This window comes from Lutra lutra, chromosome 5 (genome assembly GCF_902655055.1).
Source record: "Lutra lutra chromosome 5, mLutLut1.2, whole genome shotgun sequence".
Classification (NCBI taxonomy): domain Eukaryota; kingdom Metazoa; phylum Chordata; class Mammalia; order Carnivora; family Mustelidae; genus Lutra; species Lutra lutra.
Window position 1 is genome coordinate 63,449,781 of NC_062282.1, and position 10,974 is coordinate 63,460,754.

Here is a 10,974-nt window from a genome sequence, read left to right on the forward strand (position 1 = left end):
TCTGAGTGAGGCGGAAGCCGAGGGGGTCTTGATTAGAGATACGTGTTGCATCCTGGGGTTCTGGCTACAGCAGGAGAAGACAGTCATGGGCGAGAGCAGAAGCAGAGGGTGCAATGAGAAGACTGCTGGGTGCACGTAGGGGAAAGACGGTGTTGACCTGGACCAGGTAGCAGGAGAGGGGGTGGTGTAGGACAAGCTGCTGGGTATATTTGAAAGGTAAAACTCAGAGGATCTGCAGGCGAGTTAAATGTGAGGGACACAGGGAAGAGAGGAGCCTAGGATGACTCCGAAGTTTTTGACTTCAGCTTCCAGAAGGACAAAGTTGCCTGTTGTTAGCGTGGGCAAGAGTAGGGGGAGAGGAGCCCTATGAGGGAAGGCCAGGAGTTCGGCTTCAGCTATGCCAAATTGCCTGTTAGATGTCGAGGTGGAGACGTTGAGCAGGCCCTTGAGAGATGGTAGAGGGGACAGAAATGCCAGGGCTTACGGAGCTCTCCTCGTGTGCTGAGCGCCCTCGGTGTGTGCTTCACCCGTATGGTTCATCCCATCCCAGCCGCAGTCGGCTGAGGGGTTATTGTTTGTGGGTGGAAGGGAGAACAAAGGCATAGAGAGTTCAAGTAACTTGCCTGGGGCCACACTGTGAGTAAATGTTGGAGCTGGATTCAGACCCAGGCCGTCCAGCCCAAGCTTATCCTTCCATCCACTGTGCTCAGATGCATTTTCATCTTCGGGGTTTGGTGTGGGCAGTGGGGCTCTGATGAGGTCTGCATGGAGTAGTGAAGGCTCAGGGGAAGGCGGGCAACAGATTCATGCAGGTGTTAAAAGCAGGGCCTGTGGAGCCAGTCAGAGCTGGGTTTGAATCTCTGTCACATACTCTCCCTGAGGAACTTACTTGCCCTCTTGTCCTCAATCCTCTCTTCTGTAAAATGGGGATGATAGTGATACCTACTTCGTAGGGTCACTGGGAGGCTGAAATGAAACAACGTGTAGAAAGTATTCAATCCAGGTCATCTGTTACTGTCACCACTGAAAGGCAAAGAACCCCACCCCATCCTCAGGCCACTGTACTGTGCTGTGTTGGGAGGGAGGTGGGTCTGGTGGAAGGGAGCATGGTAGTCCTCTGGGATATGTAGAGCTTATAGGATCTTCAGAAATGGCCTCCCTCCCTTTCAGAAGCCAGGAATGGTTCAGGGCATTACCTGAATCCCGTGATGTTAAGGAGACTCTGTGGCCAGTAAAACCTTCTACGGTTCTTGGGGCACCTGGGTGGTTCAGTGGATTAAAACCTCTGCCATCGGCTCAGGTCATGATCCCAGGGTCCTGGGATAGAGTCCCGCATCGGGCTCTCTGCTCAGTAGGGAGCCAGCCTGCTTCTTCGTCTCTCTCTGCCTGCCTCTCTGCCTACTTGTGATCTCTGTCTGTCAAATAAATGAATAAAATCTTTAAAAAAACAAAACCAAAACCAAAAAAAGCCTTCTATGGTTCTTCTGGCCCAGTAGTCTTTATTTACTTGTCATTACTCCAGGACCCCAGGGATCAGGGCTAGAGGAGGGAAGGGTGCTCCTGGCCGGAGATCAGACTCACAAGGAAGCTTCTTGCTTCCCAAGGAACAAACTCCCCTTGGAGGATGCTGGGCTATGGCTTTAATTGGCCCATCTCACCACACAATATGCCCGAAGCCCTGAATGTTTCCTTAGACGAGACAGTCTCTGACTTACAGGAATGAAGAGTCACCTTTAATTCCTGGGTCCAGAAGGATCCCAAGTGAATTTAGAACAACTGAAGACTCAGTTCAGAGGGCCCCTTTAAAAAGCAACCAGTAATTACAGTTTGGGAGCCACGAAGTAGCCCGAATAGACCAAGGCCTGTCCATACTAGACCAAAGAAAGAATTTTATTTACCAACTTCTCATTTATGCTCCACCCACTTCCAAGAATTTGGGGTGGCTGACTGAAGAAAGCAAACAAGAAGCCCATCTCCAAGCCTTTCCCTGCTGAATTGGGCTCTTTTGCCAAGAGGAAACAGAGACAGATCACAGAACCCCGTACGTCATGTGGAGGGACCCGCTACTCACATGTAGAATCCACACTGAAGAGATAAACCATTTCAGATGCTTCTTTTCCCTGGCATCATCAAGGAATGAAATTTGTCATCAAATGTTGCCATATTTAAATCACCGATTCCTCTCTGGTCTATGCACTGGAATTCTAACATTAGAATTCTTAATGTGGGCATTTCAGGAAGGTGACTGGAGAGATTGTATCAATTTATCAGGCAATTGGTCTCGGAGTAGATGTAGTTCTGGCAGAAGAGTTGAGAGTCTAGACTTGTGAGGAAAGACAGGAGGGCTGCATGGGGCATGGGTAAAGTGAACTGATCGTACAGGGAGGTCTGGTGCCTTGAGCAGGAGACGTGGTCATAAGAGAAAATGGGTACATGTGTGAGGGCAGGAAACTCACATTTTGAGCATCTATTTTATGTTTAGTCTTTGCAAATGTGATCTCTAGAACAACCCAGTGAGGTCAATATTATTTATTCTTGATTTTACTTAAGGAGGAGCCTGAGGTTCAGAGAGGTACAGCGATGGGCCTAAGTCACACAGCTAGAAAGGAAATGAGTCCTGACTCGTTCACAACATGATCCGGGAGCACCCAATCCAAAATCCAGGAGCACGTGTTAAAACCTCAGCTCTAGGCCTGGGGAGGCTTTCGGGATTCTCTTAGTCAAACCTCCTCCTTTGATGGACAAGGTCACCCTAAAACTTGTCTCTAAAGCCCCAGGTTCCTGCTTTTTGCTAATGATGCACACACAACTTCACGGGGCTGGCCAGCTGCCAGGACTTGGCCCTACAGAAAAGCTCCCTCAAATTCTCCAAGCTCGCAAAACCGTTTTCAGAAACGGAAGAGTGCCACAACCACACCTTCTGGGAAGTGGAGTCTATTTTGTGCTGGAAGCCACTTTATTTACCAGTACCCGACCTCGGTCTGTGTCAGAGCACATTCTGAAGGATCTAGAAGCACACAGGTCAGATCCTGTTACAACCAGCACCCAGAGGGTAGTGGTACTTCCTTGCGTCAAGTGTTTACAGGCCTGAGGCTTGGAAATATTTTTGACATAGAGTGCTTTTTGTTGCTTATGGGATTGGATTTTTTTGGGTAAATAGCAGCATGAATTCCAGCGCAAACACAGACTTCCTTATATCGTTTGCAGGTCAATTAACATCACTTTTCTTAGTGTTCTATTGGCAAATGCTGCCAAATTGAGGCAGTAGCACTATTAGAAATCAATTTATCTAAAAACCACTATGACAAAAAAAAAAAACAAACCCACTATGACATGTATTAAATGGAGTTAAACCAAAGACAGATAGGCAGTTCTCTTGGGAGTGGAAAGGAAGAAGGTAATGGTAAGTTCACGTGTGGAACTATATAACCAGTGGGCCAAGAACTGCCGGTTTTTGAACATCTTCTTTGCGTTGGGCACTCTTCTCCCTTTGAGTTATCATTTAGTGAGAACCAGTCAGACTGCCCGGGTTTTACTCTCCGCTTCGTCATTTTCCAAGTGTGTGCCCGAGGACAACTTCCTTACTCTCTCTGTGCTCCTCTTTCCTCATCTGTAAAATGGCGGTCGTCGTGACCCTCATCCTCGTGGCAGGACTGTGGTAGTAGATGGTTATCCTCGTGAGGCATTTAGCACAGAGGTGGGCTTACAGGAAGCCCTCAGCAAACATCAGCTGTTCTTACCTTTTGCTTTCATTAACGTGCCAAGTAAGTTTTCTCTTACTCATTTTGTGAAATTCTGCTCTAGGCTCACAGAGGGTTAACACACTGGCCAGAGCCACACAGCTTGTCTAGGACAGAGCTGGGTCTTAAACTCAGACGTCTCTACCTGACCCAGACCTCTACTAAAGCCAGTGAAGTACCAGAGCAGACCTCTGTGTGATCTCGGGCAGGCAGATGGTGGAAGGAGGTGAGGTGGCTTTGAGCAGGAGGGCCACTCCAATGTCGTTTCTTCTGGGGTTGGTATGGGACCTTCTACTTCATAAACATGAGGAGAAAAACATTATTGTTACCTGAAAATTGGCTGGCCTGAGAAGAATTCCATTTTAGGAGAAAACGACTCCTGTGGTTAGGAGAACACTTCAGCGTGCCTGTTTGGTTTGAAATGTGAGGCCCACGGGGCAGACACATCATGCTGGCTCTCACCCTACAAGACGTAGTGGCTCCTTCTTGTGGGAAATACTTTGTCAATCCCCTTGATCATCCTGAAATGAATTGAAAAGTATCTGGACACATCATTCCTTTCCCCAAATTAATATTTGCCCTAATTATAATAGAAAAGAAGGAAAAACATAATTTATGATAAAATAACATGGGCATCAGTGCTGAACCACACGGGCACGGTCACCCTGGGGGATGTGTTTGAAGTGGTCAAACACCTGCTACAAACTATAATGCCTAAGTTTAGATTTAAGAGAAGCAAACAATAATCAAATGAAGATCTTTGAAACTTCCTTCATAGTTAATAGCCCGAATTAAGAGTCAACTAAGTATATATATAAGCCTGCTTAAAACATAGAATCATCTAGAAATGTAGACAGACACAGGTGGGTTATACGAGTTACTCATGTACCTCGAGCCACGTTGCTGTCAGTGACAGATTTTTTTCTGAAATGATTCAAACGTTGGTAGCGTTCCAAATAAAACAAAATAAAATCTTCTCTAAGTTTACACAGGAGTTACATTCTGGGAATCTCCATGTATATTAAACTATGCAACCCCCCCCATTTTGTGTTTATGTGTGAAGCTGAGCTAGGTTCTCAGTCCAATCATTATAAACAGGTTTTTCAGCTACACAGATGTCTGATGGATCATTCAAAAAGTGTGTGGGATTAGAAATCAAAATATGAAAGGTAAAACTAGAAAACTTGTAAAAGGAAACAAAAAGGTAGGCAAAGATGACTTGGGACCAAAAATTATTAGCCCTAAAGAAAAATTTGGTGAATTTTACTGTTTTGGAATTCTGTTTCATCAAGTGACACTTTTAGGGACATGGAAAGACAAGAATGAGAGAAGCTATTTGTAATCACCTATTCATGGGAGAAGTCATATACAGGATGTATAAGGAGCTAAAGATTAATAAAAAAGCAAAGGCAAATAACCTGACAGGAAACGAGGCAGAAGAGTTGAGTGGGCAGTTCACAGAAAAGGATACCCAAATGGTCAGTGACCACAGTGCCCTAGTACAGTATGCCTTCCAGAGTGGCTACCATGAGGCAGATGCTCTAAGTGTTGGCAAAAAAGTGGGGCAACAGGGAACTCCCCTACTGTGTGGGTGGGAATGGCAGTTGCCACACCAATTTGGGGAAACTCATTGGCAGTAGGTTATGACAAGGCTATGAAATGCCTGTCCTGTGATGCAGCTGTTCCCCCCCAGGTGTCCGCCCAACCGAAGTGGGTACATCAACGAATTAAGAAGCATGTGCGGGAATGTTTGAGGCAGCAGTATTCCTATAAGCTCCAAACTGGAAACAGCCCATGTGCCCATCAAGAACTATATGCAGCCACATGGAGGGATCTCACACGCATGACGGTGAGTGGAAGACACCAGACACAAAAGAATACACATGGCAGATGGCATGAAGCCATTTCCAGGAGGGTCAAAAAAAGGAGGGGAGGGCTGACTCCTAGTGTTAGAAGTCAGGATGGTGCTCATCTGTGGCTGCAGGGGCTCTGCGGGAGCTTTGAGGGTTCTGATGGTCTTCTGATTTGGGTCTGGCTGCCGGTTCCAGGATGTGCTCACTTTGTGCACATGCATCGAAGGGACACTTATATGCATATGTGCGACACTTATATGGGTATAGAAGACGTGATCTTCTACACGCATGCTACAGCTCAATCAGTGTACAGTAAAGACTGGAAAAAATTAAAGCCAGCAAAGTGCCACTGGGTCCCTGGCAATCATCGGAACAGCTCAAAACGTTGCACGGATTTCCAGAATGTGCCCTAAGATCCCCCTGTGAGAACCACTGGCCCAAACAGAAGGGGTAACACAAAGAAATGGGTGAATTCTCAATGTGGACAAGTCACAGGGACTGAGGGGCTTACTGGCTCATGCCTGGGAGGAGATGGGAGGAGGAGTCTATAGAGGAACCCCAGAAGCAAGGACCAGGGCTAGAGCTTGGAGGGGATTGCTCTAACGCAACCTGGGTTGCAGTCCCGTATTTTGGGCTACGCAGTCTGGAGTAGCAGGGGTGCCACCTGGGGGCGCTCTAGTGGCCATGCCCAGTGTGCCTACAGGGCTCGGATGCTGCGGGTCAGGCACTGGAAGTGGTGGTCTGCCAGATTAGTGGGCCCAGTACAGAGTGAGTGCAGTGAGAGTCTCTGGGTTCCGCATCCACTCGTTATCTAGGGGACCAAATCAGTGAGGGGGATGGCCAGTACTTCCTGGGATATTTCTGAGCCCAAAGAACAAGCCATGAGTTCACTGGTCACAGGTGGGAGTATCTGAGGCAGCAGACCACCAGTGACGGGGTGGGAAGGAACATGGCTCTGGATGCTCGCGGGTCCGAGCCGGGACCCAGGCCAGGGCCCCTCCTTTCCCCATGCCAGGGTGGTAGATGGAGGCGTGCGTGGTCCCTCCCAGGCATACTGGGTTGTAGAGGTGCCTTGTGGGTATCACCGGTCTGAGCAAACATGAGGCAAGTGAGTTAGAGCCAAGGCTTAGGCCCTCACCTCCCCGCGTGTTAAGCCTTTAGCTGCTGGGTGATGTGAGTCTGAGGGTTACAAGGGAGCAACAGGGAGAGACGGGAGCGCACTAATGGGACTCGAAGCAGCTGTTTACAACCTGCGTGGTGGTGTTTAAGATGTACCAGCCAGTACAAGTGTGCATTTATATAGTGGCTGAAGGTCAGCACAGCTTGAGTACTGTCCAGAAGAGAACCGAAGGGAAGCAGGGGGAGGTCATCTGAAAGACATTTTTATCTAAGAGACACTCGGGCAGCATACACTTCTGTCTTCTGAACAAGTGTACAAGTCACCTGAAGTTGAACAAGAATTCAAGAAACAGAATTCTGGCCTGCAAAGTGGGCTGAGGCATTTCACCGGGTGTCCGTTCTCCACAGACTGAGAGAGGAAGAGGCATCTGAGGCAGAGGTCAGCCCAGGGAGAGATGGTCTCTCGGTTAAGATTAAGTTCAGCTGCTGTGAAAGCACCATGCCCAGAAGAGCAGTAGTTTATACAAAATAATGCTGACTCTTCTCTCATTTAAAGCAGCTCTACAAGTAGTTAGTCCAGGGCTGCTGTGGTTGTTTCATGGTCACTGGGTTGCCAGGTTCCATCACTATTTCTGCTTCACCAGCCTTATCTTTTGCCTTCATGCTTATTTTGCCTCATGGCCCAAGGAGGCTGTTGGAGCCCCAGCTCCCCCTTATGTATTCCAGAAAGGAGGATGGAAGGAGGGGTAAAGGGGTACTCCATCTCATTGTTCCCCTTTAAAGGAGTGTCCTTGACCTTGCCTAACGCAAACTTGGAGTAATTTCTAGGATATCACAGGAAGCGTGGGAGCGGTAAGGCCGTACAGCAACAGAGACGCCTTAATGGTAGTCATACCCGTAGCAAGCAATTTTGTAGAGCATATTGGGAGGAAATGGAGCCTCTTAGAGATCAGTAGTTTTGTACCCAGTGATTTAAAATGAGTACAAAGGAATACAGTTAGCAACAAGAGCTCTGGGCCCACAAAGCAACCTGGCAGAGGGCAGAGGATAGAGGGCAGAAGGCTAGGCTGTTGAGTCTGGATGCTGGAAGAGAAAGAGGAGCCAGTCAGATGAGAGTGGCAAGTGGCCTCAAATGCACCTGCCCAGGGGGCTCTCTGTTCCTTGGCAGTTCAGGTCCAGTGTGAATGCCAGCTCGGCGCCGTGTGACCCGTGTGCCTGTGTCCAAGTCCTCCCACACAGATGCCCCAGGTATCCAGCTTCCCAGAGTCCTTCCTGGGCCCTTTCCCAAGACATCCAGGACCCTCAGACCCAGGTCAATAGCTCCATCACACAATTAAGCCTCTAAGTTTAACCAATGCAAAACTATGTTCGTCAGTGGTGGGATATGAAACATAACTTTTCCTTTGTGATGCTGAGACAATCTGGAGCCTTGGGAAACTCTTATCAGTTGGCTTCTTCTGATGACTGAGCATGAGGACGATCTTACCATCCCTGTGCCACAGGCATTTGAGTAGGAATCCAGCCTACTCTTACACTACTGGGCAGGTGTAAGAAATCCCTCACTTCGTAGCCATTGGCCCCTAATCCTACCATTGCCCCCAACTCCAGCCTCACGGCTCATTGTTCCCCCAATATCTTTTGAGCATCTTCTGTGTACACCAGAAGTGTTCTAGGTGCTGGTGGGCAGGTCTGTCCTTGAAAATGTGGGTCCCAGGCAGAGGTACAAAGGTAGGTCCCCATATTGTTTATCTCAACAGTTAAGAGTTCTAATCAAGCAAACAAGCCATTAAGTACAATATGCTCTAAGGTCTTCTCTTGAGAAATGTGCTTTCATAACTTTCTGGAAGGTCAGCTCCACATTCAGAGTCCTTGGATGTCTTAGAGCTCCAGCTGGAGTGTGGCCCCAATGGAGAGTCAGCTTCCCACAATAGGGGCCACCTTCTGTTTCCATCCCTGCTGCCTCACACACCACAGGGGCCTCCAGGCACACTGTGTGCTGTCCTTGCTTCCTGTGAGCAGCCATCCTTGGCCATGCCTTAGCCTAAGGGGCTGTACAAACTGGGACACTTCCCAGTCCTACAATCCTGGAAATGGGCTTGAGCCTTTTGGGGGTCTGGGATCAGCCCCATCTAAAATTCTGGGTCCAATAGGATTTGGAGATGATTAGGGGCTATTTGTCCCTTGAGCCTCTGCTCTTCATGAATCTGGAGATAAAGGGCAAGGTTAGACATGGCTAGGCGTGCCTCCCTTCGGTGGCCTGCCCAAACCAGGGCCAACTGCAGTGGCGTGGCCCCCCTACCCAATTGCATTCCTTCTGTGTACCTTCTTTTCCTCCTCCTCCTAGCACCCGTGAGCCCGACCTTCCTAATCTGTATCCTATACTGTGAGTTCTAATCTTGGACCTTAGAGTGTGCAGGCCCTTTGTAGGTACTCAGGACAGAGCCACTGGTAGATCAGTGGTGAAACCTGGATTAGCTACAGCTCAGAGGGGCATGGGGGAGTGGGAAGAACCCAGGCCCTGTGGAGGCAGACAGACCTGGGTCTGGCAGTGGTCTCTACCTCATACCAGGCAGCCTGGTGTATGACCCTTCATTTCCAGGAACAGTCTTCCTTATATGTCCCTTCATAGGCTTTGAGGGGATTAAAAGGGAAGCCCCTAGCCCAAATGCCCTGGGTCCTCTTCTGCCTGTGTCCTTCTCTTTAGTTTTAGATTTTCCTGGTAATTCTCTATTTAATTATTAACAATTCTTACTTAGTAAGCATTATTTGTTAGGCACTTCTTGAAGTATTTTATATGTGTTAATACTTTTAATACTTACCATGACTCTTTCAAAGAGAAGCAGGCCAATGTGTAGGCACATTAGTTAAAGTTTGCCTTTAACTGTGCACAGGGACAGTTTCAAAGTGTGCTTGGCAGATCAGTGAGCACATGTGAACTTGCTAAAACATGCACATTCTCAGGTCCCAATCCAGACCCACTGAATCAGAAACTATGCAGTTGGGGCCCAGCCATCTGTGTGCAATGTGACCTCCAGGTGACCTTGATGTGCACTCAAATTTGAGAACCACTGGCCTCCTCTTTCTAAGGATTCAGCTACCCTGTGTAATGATTAATAATAACCAGTGCTAACACTTATTTGACTTACAGTATGTGCCAGGCCCTGGCTAAATGCTTTGACATGGGTTGTCTCCCTCATTCCCAAAGTATTTTATGAGGCTATAAATATCCCCATTTTATAGGCAAGGAAACTAAGGCACAGAAAGATTGACTGTTCAAGGTCATCCAGGCCTGAACTCCAGAATCTGCTTCTGTGTTTTCCCAGTGGTTGTAATGATGACACAGAGGCATGACAACATATTATATGATTTTTAAAAAAACCTATTCCCTGAAATCCTTGCAACCTCATGGGTTTTTCTTAAATAGTGGTTGACCAGAAAATGTGTCTGTTGGGAACTGTTTTGTTCTCAGGGTATCTGACTAGTCTAGGCTTTCCTTTGCGTTGGGTGGCACATCCAGATATCACCAGGCAGGTGACATAGCAGGCATGACAGCTGACAGGCAGTGAGGTGGTCCCAAGGTGAGGCAATGGGGTTTGGTGAGGACTGTGGTGAGCTGGGGTGTATGCCCAGTCCAAAGGGGGAGACCACTCCAGAGCCCCAGAGAGATGTTACTGTGTGATGACATGGGCTCCTTTCACTTCCTTTATAAGCAAAAACAGAAATCTGGATTTTATGTGAAATCTCCCAATTTTAAAACTGACCCCCCAATTCAGGTTTTCAGACACCATGAAGGCTGTTGATCTGCAACCAGGCTCTGCTCCACTGCGACTCCTGTGTAGCCCTCTTCAATGTCCTGCAGAAGGGAGTCTGCACTGGTTGATTTAGCTGTATTTCCCCAGATGAGTCTCCCGAATTAATTACTGAATTTTACGCATTTTCAGTGTCACCCCGGAGCCAAGAGCGAGCCAGCTGTGCAAGGGAAAAAAGAAGGGAGCAGGGAATTGAGTTGCACATCAGAGATCCCATAACTACTGCGCTGGGGCTGGCAGGTTCTCTTCAGCCCACGGAAGCGAGGCGGAGGGCCTGCGGTCCTGAGGATCTGTGTTCCAGCAGGCCAGTGGTTCAGAGCCTGCTTTTCAGGCTCTGCGGAGCCTACGCGGCAGAGAAGGAGGTGTTGCGAGCGCCCCCTAGTGGTAAGATAAAGGCACTGCTGACAGCTGGAGGGTTGCAGGCGTGAACTTCCCGGGGCCTGGTCCAGGTGG